Genomic DNA, 11,074 nt, shown 5'->3' on the forward strand with positions numbered 1-11,074 from the left:
TGCCGGGCAAGGGCCCCCTTTTATGAGCAGGAGGAGAGCCCCATTTGCATGGGGTGTGGATATAAGGGTGCAGCTGTGACCCTGGGCTGCATGCCTGACCTTGTCATCCTAGGGGCGACCCCAGATGAGAAAGGACTCAAGGATGCTGGCCACAAGGGGTCCCATCCTGACTCACCCTCCCTCCCTCCTTTCCCCAGACCCAGTCACTTTAATCCCATTCCATTGGGGGCAGCTCCCAGGATTGAGAGTCCTCCATCATTGGGGTTTTGATGGGGATCCAGGGGTGCTGCCCCAGAGGCACATAGATGGGGCTTCCTCTCGCTCTCCTTCACATGCCATGGACTTTGTTGCCTTTCTTGGTTTGGGAATGAGAACTTGCATTGGAATGATGCTTTTATTTTGAGACTGAAAGATTGTCTTTGGTGTTTTCCCTAATCACATCTCACACACACGAATATGTAACCGGACAATGCATGGGTCCCTGCTGCCTGTCACTGCTTGAGCCAATTAGGCAGAGACAGGGTTGATCATATATGAGCCTTTATTCCAATGCTGCGGGCAATATGGGAGAGCAACTGGTCATCCACAGAAATCTGCTCTGCCCCCCCATAAGCCAGCTGCGTGTATTGGGTCACAGGACAAAAACTTACACGGGAAGTAGTCAAAGGCTATGCCAAAGGGGCCGTTGACAGGCAGCAGAGGGCTGCGGTCTTCCAAGGGCTGGCGGGCCGCTTCCTGCAGGGAAGTTGTGAATCTCTCCATGATAATCAGCAGCTCCAAATGGGGAGGAAGGGCTGCACTTCCAGGTGAGCTCCCAGGTCCCCATGTGGCTGCCAGCCAGGTGAGAATGTGCTTCTTCAATCAGAATAAACAATCACAGTTTTCAGAGCGGGATTACTATTCCTTACCATTCTAGATGGTTCCCCACATTCTACTTCTCCCCTATCAATAACTCGAAAGTATACAAGTGATGAGGGAGGAGAGGCTGGGCTGGACCCTGTGGCCACAGCCTCCATCTCAAACCTGCTGTCCCGGTCACAAGCCTGCAGCTGCCTGCCCGAAACCGCAGATTTCACTCAACTTCCCTGCTGTTTGTGTGCAAAAGGCCTGTGTTCCCAGCCTCTCCACGTGGGAGAGTTTCCATCCTTTAAAAATGGAGCCTTGGGTGGTGTTGCTCAGTGGTTGGACCATTAGCCTGCACACCAAAGGGTGCGAACTCGTTAGAATTCACGCTGTTGAGGTGGCAGGTTTTAAATAACTGTGTGTCCTTTCCTCTCCACATGGGGAAGAAACATGTATGAAGTGTGTTTTAAATGAAGATAAAACAATATGTTCATGTAAGAAATGTCCAAACATGGAGAGAATCTATAATAATAAAAGCCTAATATGGTAATTAAACCAGACGTCCTTCCGGACAACCTTCCAGATGAAGCTGGGGCTGCAAGGGAAGCCCAGGTCCCGGGTGCCAGAGGGAAGCCGGTGCCAGCTGCCGGGGGAAGGAAGGCCTACTCTTGCACGAATTTTGTGCACTGGGCCTTTAGTGTTTTATAAGATTTTATTGGGAGTCAAACTGAGGGAGACAGCAGGGCTGAGCTGCAGGGAGCACACATGACCAGCAGGGGTCGTCCAGGACCAGCACAGGGCCCAGACCAGGAGCAGGTGCAGAATTATGCAAAGATAGCATTTCCTGCTCTGTTAAATTAGTTTTGCTCCAAGGCTCAGCCACAGAGCTCACAGAAAGCCCTTTCCTATGTTTAGTTTTAGGGATTGTATTTGTGAACAAGAAAAATGGGGGCTCTGTAGTAAGTCTGACAAAACTCAGGGACTGAAAGGAACCTCACAGCAGGCTCAGATCACACATCCCTACCTGGGCAGCCCTGGGGGTGGGCAGGCCCCAGGCCTATAACTTCTTTACTGAAAGGCTCATCTTTGCCTTGAGCAACCCCGTCCATTGTTCCCGTGCATCTGGGTTAACACACCTGTGACATCAGCATGACCACCCTCAGGAGAGCACATCTTGGCCGTCTGTATGTCCACTTTGGAGAAGTGCCTAGTTAGGCCCTATGTCCGTTTGTAAATCAGTTTGTGTGTCTTCCTTTGGTTAAGTTGTATGAGTGCCCTATATATTTTGGAGATTAACCCCTTATCGGAGGTACCCAGGCTGTTGCAAATGGTAAGACTGCTTTCTCTTTTACTGCTGCAGAGTATTCCATTGTGTAAATGCACCACGTGTTTTTTATCCATTCCTCTGGTGCGGATTGGAATACAGGGTAGATAACAGGATGTGCTCTCTTTCTCTATCTTTTTAAAAATCTTTATTGTTGAGAGTATTACATAGGTCCTGCTTCTTCCTCCATTAACCTCTCCCAGTCCTCTCCCGTACCCCTCCCCCAGGTCCTCACAACCCCATTGTCTGTGCCCAAGGGTTCTGCATATATGTATCTAGTTCATTGGTTGATTTCTTGCCACCCACCCTCCCCTGCCTTCTGTCTGAGATTCAATAGTCTCTTCATGTTTCTGTCTGGGCTCACACTGACTTCTCTTCCTGGGTCTCCAGCACAGTAATGCATGGCCGTGTCCTCGGCTCTCAGGCTGTTCATTTGCAGAAACATCTTGTTCTTGGCCTTGTCTCTGGAGATGGTGAATTGGCAAACTTCACAGCATTGGAATACTTTGTGGTACTTCCATCAGGATTAATTTCACCAAGCCACTCCAGCCCCTTTCCTGGAGCCTGGCGGACCCAGTCCATGTAGTAGCTACTGAAGGTGAATCCAGAGGCTGCACAGGAGAGTCTCAGAGACCCCCCAGGCTGCACCAAGCCTCCCCCAGACTCCACCAGCTGCACCTCACACTGGACACCTGCAAACACAGAGACACAAGGTGGACTTAGAATCACATGGAAGCAAAAACAGGCACAGGCACAGGTCTCAGCGCTCCCCTCTCCTGAGAATGACGTTGAAAAATGATCAGGAGGGAAACTCAGCTTGGCACCAAGTCCATGGTGGAGCCGCTGGAGTTCTGTCTCAGGCACTTGGGTTTTGGGTGTCTCCCAACATGCCGGGCAAGAGCCCTCCTTTATGAGCAGGAGGAGAGCCCCATTTGCATGGAGTCTGGATATAAGGGTGCAGCTGTGGCCCTGGGCTGCATGCCTGACCTTGTCATCCCAGGGGCGACCGCAGATGGGAAAGGACTCAAGAATGCTGGCAACAAACGTCCCGTCCTGACCCACCCTCCCTCCCTCCTTTCCAGAGACCGGGTCACCCTGATCCCATTCCTTGGGGGCAGCTTTCAGGATTGAGAGTCCTCCATCCGTGGGGTTTTACTGAGGACCCAGGGGTGCTGCCCCCAGAGGCACATGGATGGGGCTTCCTCTCACTCTCCTTCACCCACCGTGGACCATGTTGCCTTTCTGGGGGTTGAGAAGAAGAACTTGCATTAGAAAGATATTTTTATTTTGTGACTGAAAGGAACTCCTTGTTGTTTACGCCAATCAGGGCTTCCACAAAACTCGAAATATACAAGTGATGAGACAGGAGAGGAAGGGGTGGATGCTGTGGCCACAGCCTCCATCTGTAAACTGCTGTCCCTGTCCCAAGCACACAGCTGCCTTCCCGAATCCATACATTTTACTAAACTTTCCTGCTGTTCGTGTGCAAAAGTCCTGTTTGCCAGCCCCTCAAATGGGGAGAATTTCCATCATTTAAAAATGGAGCCTTGGCGGATGGTGGGCGTGGGCTGGAGGGAGTCAATGGGGGAAAATGGGGAGATATGTGATACCTTCAACAATAAAAAATTATTGTGCTCGCTTCGGCAGCACATATACTAAAAAAAAAATTGAAACGATACAGAGAAGATTAGCATGGCCCCTGCGCAAGGATGATACGCAAATTCGTGAAGTGTTCCATATTTAAAAAAAAATAAAAAAAATAAAAAATTATTAAATATTAATTAATTAATTAATTTAAAAAATGGAGTTCTGGCCCTGGCCGGTTTGGCTCAGAGGATGGAGCGTTGGCCTGCGAACCAAAGAGTCTCGGGTTCCATTCGGTCAAGGGCACGTACCTGGGTTGCAGGCTCCTCCCTGGCCCTTGCCCTGGTCAGGGCACAAGCAGGAGGCACCCAGTTGATGTGTTTCTCTCACATCAGTGGTTCTCTCTTTCCCCTCCCTACCTTCCACTCTCTCTGAAAAGCAATGGAAAAGATATCCTTGGGTGAGGGTATATATATATATATGAATGTCCTGTGTAGCAAAGTCCTGGGTAGAAAGCTGAGGCCCCAAGTCATCCTTGGGGGCAGGTGAGCACCTCCCTTCTCAGAGGAGAGTGGCCACCTGTGTCATCCTCCCGCCACCCCAGGCAGGTGAGGACAGACGGACACAGGAATCTGGGACTGTGGTCACTTGTTCCTTCTGGGAAGGTGGCCACCACCACTAGGAAAGTGCAGTCACGCTGGGGAGGGGTGGGGCATGGGCAGGTCAAACACCACAAAGCCTTACTTCTCTCTTCCTTTTCATTTTTATTATTATTTTAAATATATATTTTTATTTACTTCAGAGAGGAAAGGAGGAGAGAGAGATAGAAACATCAATGATGAGAGAGAATCCTCCACTGCTTGCCTCCTGCCCGCCCCCTACTGGGGATCCAGGCAGTAGCCCAGGCATCCTGACCAGGAATACAACTGTGACCTCTTGGTTCATAGGTCGATGCTCAACCAATGAGCAACACCGACCGAGATCTAGGGTTACCTTTCTATCTTTCTTTCCTTTTCTTTCTTTTTCTTTCTTTCTTTCTTTCTTTCTTTCTTTCTTTCTTTCTTTCTTTCTTTCTTTCTTTCTTTCATCTTCCTTCCTTCCTTCCTTCCTTCCTTCCTTCCTTCCTTCCTTCCTTCCTTCCTTCCTTCCTTCTTTCCTTTCTTCCTTCCTTCCTTCCATCCTCCCTCCCTCCCTCCCTCCCTCCCTCCCTCCCTCCCTCCCTCCCTTTCTCTTTTTTAAAAAAATAAGATTCCTTTACTTAGTTTTGCTAATCCTCACTGAGGATATTTTCCCACTTATTTTTAGAGATCATGGAAGTGGGGGAGAGGGAGAGAGCTGATAGAGACACATTGATTAGTTGCCTCTTGCAGGAGGAATTGAGCTTGTAGGTTAGGTTTGTTCCATTGATGGGAATTGAACCTGGGACCCCTCAGTCCACAGGCTAATGCTCTATCCACTGAGCCACATGGGCTAGGGCCCCTTCTACCATGTCTAGTTAATACTGTGGAGGTCCCTCACAGCATGAAGGCAGCCAGGGTCTTGCCAGATGGACCAACAGACCTGGGGGTTGTCTGTTGCTGGGATGAGGGGAACTAGGATGGAGAGGCCCCCAGAAGGGCAGCCCCAGGTGCCAGGGTACAGGGGTGCATGGGGAGCTGGGCTGGAACCTCTCTCCAGAGACTTAATGAGGAAGAACCACCCAGACCCCCTCTCCTGCAGGCTGATGCTGGGCCTCGCTGTGGGGCACCCACCTGAAGCCAGGTGGTCAGGGCCCCATGAGGGCTGAGGGAAACACAAACCTAAATTAGGGAAAAGTCCATTTTCCCAGGTGCCAGGATAGAGCACCTTCAACATGCATATAGGTTTCAATGTCAGTTTACAAGCTCACTGAGCACCTCCCCAGCTTTACACCCCAGCGTGTTTTCTGGGGACTTTGGAACCTTCTCTGAAGTGTGACCACCAGGGGATCCCCGCTTCTGTGGGAGGAAGGGGGCTGCCAGACTTCAGGAGGCTCCTGGCTCCCAGGTGCAAACCTACTTCCTGTTCTAAAGAGGCAGGAGGTTTCATGTTCCCTGGGACCAGGTCAATGAGCAAACACTTGAGGCCCCTCCAGTCACCAGGGGATTTAGGGTGAACTCTGGGTGACCAGTGGTGCTGCCCAGTTCCTCCTTGAGGCTGCACCTCTGTGAAAGCTGTGTTTCTGTGGATGGTTTCCCACAAGAACTCAGTTCCATCCCCTTATCTGATGCTTTGCCAACCCCACAGGGGCTACACCACTGCAGTTAGAATAAGTCTTAACATCGAGCAGGTGATCCCTACAACTATTTTCCTTTTTCCAGCATTGCTTAGATGTTTCTGTTCCTTTGTCCTTTGTCCATATCAATTTCAAAATCAGTTTGTCCATGTTTATAAAATCCATGCTGAGATTTTGACTGATATTCTGCTATATATGCAAGTCAGTTTGTGGAGAAATCTTTACTGTGATGCTTCTTCCAATCTATGTCTCCATTTGTTTAGTGCTTGTTTGGTTTATTTTGTTAGAATTTGGTGAATTTCAGGTTTTGTTAGATTTAAACCTAAAAATTTAATCTCCTGGGAGGTCATCACAATTTATATTTTGGGTTCCACTTATGCATTCCTAATGTATAGAAATAGATCCAGTTTTGTGTATTGACTGGTGATTTTGAAGTCGATTCTTTTGATTTTTCTTCATATGCTAGTGGCCTTGTGCATGAAATTCATGCACATTCAAAGGGAATTAATTAGAGGAAATCCTATCTAATAAAAGAGTAATATGCAAATTAACCACCACTCCGCTACACCCACCAGCCACACCCACCAGCCAATCAGGAGCGAGTATGCAAATTAACCCAACCTAGATGGCTGCAGCCACAGAAAGAGCAGGAAGGAGGCTTGGGTTTCCCCAGCGATGGAGGAAGCCAAGCTTTCCACACACCCTGGCCAGCCCACTCCAGGCTACAAAGTTTCAAATATAGAAGATAAATAAATCCCAACAAAAATGGCTGCCACCATGGAGTGAGCAGAAGGCTTGGCTCCGCTCAAGGCTACAAAGTTTCAATTATAGAAGATAAATAAATCCCAACAGAAATGGCTGCCGCCATGGAGCAAGCAGAAGGCTTGGCTCCACTCCAGGCTACAAAGTTTCAATTATAGAAGATAAATAAATCCCAGATACCAGGGCCTCCGCTTGGGTTGCCGGGGGGCGTGGCCAGCCTGCTAACCACCACAGGCCCCTGGCCCAGGCCGCCCCACACTCCAAGGGAACCCCCACCCTGATCTGGGACACCCTTCAAGGCAAACCAGCTGGCCCCCACCCATGCACCAGGCCGCTATCCTATCTAAGAAAAGAGTAATATGCAGATTGACCATCACTCCAACACACAAGATTGCTGCCCCCATGTGGTCAAAGATCCTGCCCCCATGTGGACACAAGATGGCCACTAGAAGATGGCCAGCAGGGGAGGGCAGTTGGATGGACCAGGCCTGCAAGGGAGGGCAGTTGGGGGTGACCAGGCCTGCAGAGGAGGGAAGTTGGGGGCGACCAGGCCTGTAGGGAAGGGCAGTTAGGTGGGACCCAGGCCTGCAGGGGAGAGCAGTTTGGGGGGACCAGGCCTGCAGGGGAGGGCAGTTAGGGGTGACCAGGCCTGCAGGGGAGGGCAGTTAGGGGCAAGCAGGCTGGCAGGAGAGGGCAGTTAGGGGCAAGCAGGCTGGCAGGGGAGTGGTTAGGGGGTGATCAGGCTGGCAGGCAGAAGCAGTTAGGGCCAATCAGGAAGGCAGGCAGGCGAGCAGTTGGGAGCCAGAAGTCCTGGATTGTGAGAGGGATGTCCTACTGTCCAGAGGTAGGTAGCTGGGAGGGGGATGTTGTGGATCCTGCTGAGGGAGCTGTGTGCCTTTGGTTGGATAGACACATGTCCAGTGGAAGCTCACAGAGGGGCCCAGGAGCCTTTTGCAAGGGGTGTGTGCTCGTGGGGTCCACATGCTGGATCGGAGCAATTGTGGTGTATCACTGGCCCCGTGGAGGGAGAATGCCCAGTTTCTGCTTCAGGAGATATGTACCCTTGGTTGGATATGCACACTAGTGGCTGCTTACAGAGGCTCCCAGGAGCTGTCTGCTGTGGCAGTAGGCTCAGGAGGCCCATGTGCTGGAGAGGTGCTACCTCAGGGACTAGATGCCAGCAGTCAGAGTTGTGCCTTGCAGTGGCTCAGAGAAGCACACAGGGGCCACCTGCCGGGGCAGTGGGCTCAGGGGGCTTGCGCGTTGGATTGGTGCAATTGAAGTGACCAGAGGTTGGCAGCCGAGGAGGAGGAAGTCCGAGTTTCTGCTGCCAGGACCTTACACCCTTGGTTGGATACAAGTGTGCATAATGGCAGCTAACAGAGGCATCCAGGAGTCACCTGCTGGGGCGGTGGTCTCAGGTGACCTGCATGCAACAACACGTGACCACAGTGTCTGAGGGTAGGCAGCTGGGAAGGGGGAAGTCTGAATTTCTGCTGGGGCCTTGCACCCTTGTTTGGATATGAGCGCCCCCAGCGGGGGCTCAAGGAGGCACTCAGGATCCGCCTATAGGGGTAGAGGGCTCAGTAGTCCTGCATGCTGGAAAGGGGAAACTGCAGTGTCTGGAGGTCAGCAGCCGGGGAGGGGAATGTCACAATTTTTGCTGCCTTGCGCCCTCAGTTGAATTTGCACGTGTCCTGTGGGGGCTCACAGAGGCACCCAGGAGCTGCCTGTCAGTTGGTGGGGCTCAGGAGGCATACACACTGGAAAGGCGTGACTGTCCGGAGGTCAGTAGCTGTGGAGGAGAAAGACTCAGTTTTTGCTGCTGGAGCCTTGTGCCCTTCCTTGGTTGGATTGGTGCATGTCCAGCGGTGGCTCACAGAGGCACCCGGGAGCTGTTTGCCAGGACAGTGCAATCAGAGGGACCTTTGCACTGCAGCCGCGTGACCGAGGTGCCTGTGGGCAGGCAGCCGGGAGTGAGGGAAATCCCAATTTCTACAGTCAGGGCCTTGCACCCTTGGTTCGACTCACGTGTGCCCAGTGGCGGCTCACAGAGGCACCAGGGGTCCATTTGCCAGTGTGGCTCACTCACACACTCAGAGGAGCCTTGGCGCTGAAGCTGCATGACTGAGATGTCTGTGGGAAGGCAGCTGGGAAGGGGGAAATCAGAATTTCTACTGCTGGGGCAGTGTGCCCTTTTTTGGATAAGAGTGTGTCCAGCAGGGGCTCACAGCGGCACCCGAGAGCAGCTTGTGGGCAGTGTGCTCAGGAGGCCTGTGCACTGGAAAAGCGACTGTGGTGTCCAGAGGTCGGCAGCTGGGGAGCGGGGAAGTTGCACTTACTGCTGAGGGAGCCATGCACCCTTGGAGGTGGACATCATAGGGTCTGCAGGTCTGCGGGCAGAGCAGCAGGATCTTGGCTGGAGTGGCTACAGGGTCGTGGGCAGTGTCGAAGGCCAGTCTTGGTCGTGGTGCTGGTGAGTTCATAGAAGAGGCCGCTCTCCCCTTCGAGATGATGTGGTCTCCGTGCCTGAGCCCTGCAGCCCAGGAAGAGCCCGCCTTGGTGGTAGATGCTCCCTGTCCAGGACAGCCTGGTCTGCCAGCCCCTGCTGCTCCTGCCAGATTTAACTGTCCCTCCCTCACTCACACAAACACTACATACATCCACACACTCTCCTTTCACCCACTCACCCACTCACACCTTCTCCCTCACCTCTGTCCTGCCAGCTGCCATCAGTTTAAGTTTTGATAATCTTTAAATTGGGTATATTTGACAGCTTTTCTGAATGTGATATTTCAAGAATTTAAGTGAGAGACAGCTTTGTGACATCCTGAGGGCCTTGAGGTGATGCAAAGATTTATTCTCTCTCCCTAAAAAGAAATATTTTTGAACTAAATTAGACCAATACAATATACTTGAAATTACATAAGGAAGTAAGCTATGCAGGCTGGGTTGAACAACAAGATTAATGCTTCTACAATAATGAATGGTTCTTGAATGAGGATGGACCGCATTCCGAGGGTGGTCTCGGGTCCCAGAGGTATACATCTCCCAGCCAGATTAGCGTGTCCTTTCTTTGAACAGAAAGGACAATCATAGGTAACAGCATCTACACTAAGAAAAGATAAACATGCAAATTGACCATCACTCCACCACGCCCACCAGCCAATCAAGAGAGAATATGCAAATTAGAAGGACAAAGATGGCGGCCGCCCAGCTGCTCCAGGCACAGAGTGGCCGGGCGGGGCAGGACTTCTGCTATGAGAGGGAGGGTGGGGGGTGAAGGCATCTATAGGAGCGGCACTCCAGCTGCAGCAAAGACAAAGGCAGCAGACTCTGGCTGGAGCAAAGGCCTGGGTCCCAGGTGCCAGAGGAAAACCAGTGCTGGAAGCCAAGGGAAGGAAGGCCTATTGCACGAATCTGTTCATGCAACGGGCCTCTAGTAATTAAAATAAAGTGGTACTTTCCATGGAGTTATCCCTGTTACAAAATTGGTCAAGAAATTGCTTTAGGTAATTGTTGGCTTTAAACATCTCTAAGTTGTTAAGATACAATAAATAGATGTAACTAAAACGAAGAATTTGTAATAAAGCTTTTGAGTAATAATTATAAATATGCTAATAATAAAAGTCCAGTCACTCAAGAGGAGTCTGACTGTGCTCTCTTTGGAAAAAGGAACCAGTCATCCTTCTCCCTGTAAAGTAGAGAAGCTGCAGCAGTAACCTTAGATGTTATCTCTAAGGAAGAATGTAGCAATTTAAATCCAAGCGGCTAGAGGCCTGGGAACAGGCTACTGGACCTGCTCCCTCCTCCCCATGCTTTTTCTCCAACCTCATATGCCTATACATGATTTTCCAAAGTCTGAGATAACTTAAAGACTTTGAAACATTGCTGGGTTAAATAATAAACATCTAAATATTTTAAAATAACATAAAAACTGAAACATTAATTGCTAGACAAGTTTTAATTCACCTGCTCTTAGCTTTTATTACAGAAGGTCTCTTGTAATTTGTTGAAGGTATATTTTCTTCAACAAAAAAAAGTAAGAGTACATTTAAAGTGTGTTCATAAATGTTAATCTAAGAAATGCTGGCTGTTTACTTCTTTGGTTATCACTGAAGAAAAATTAAGGTTTCTAAGAATGAATAATTCTAATACATTTTAAAGAAAAAAAAGAAAGAAAATTTATGTACAAGTTACTGAAGGTATGACAGAAAGAAAAAATATTAGAATAGAAATACTTAGTGGAAGGTCTAAGGCATGGTTATGTATTTTGAAGAAAAAAGAAGGTGGTTTCTAAAGGTGGT

The sequence above is a fragment of the Plecotus auritus genome, assembly GCF_963455305.1.
Source record: "Plecotus auritus genome assembly, chromosome: 14".
In the NCBI taxonomy this organism is placed as follows: domain Eukaryota; kingdom Metazoa; phylum Chordata; class Mammalia; order Chiroptera; family Vespertilionidae; genus Plecotus; species Plecotus auritus.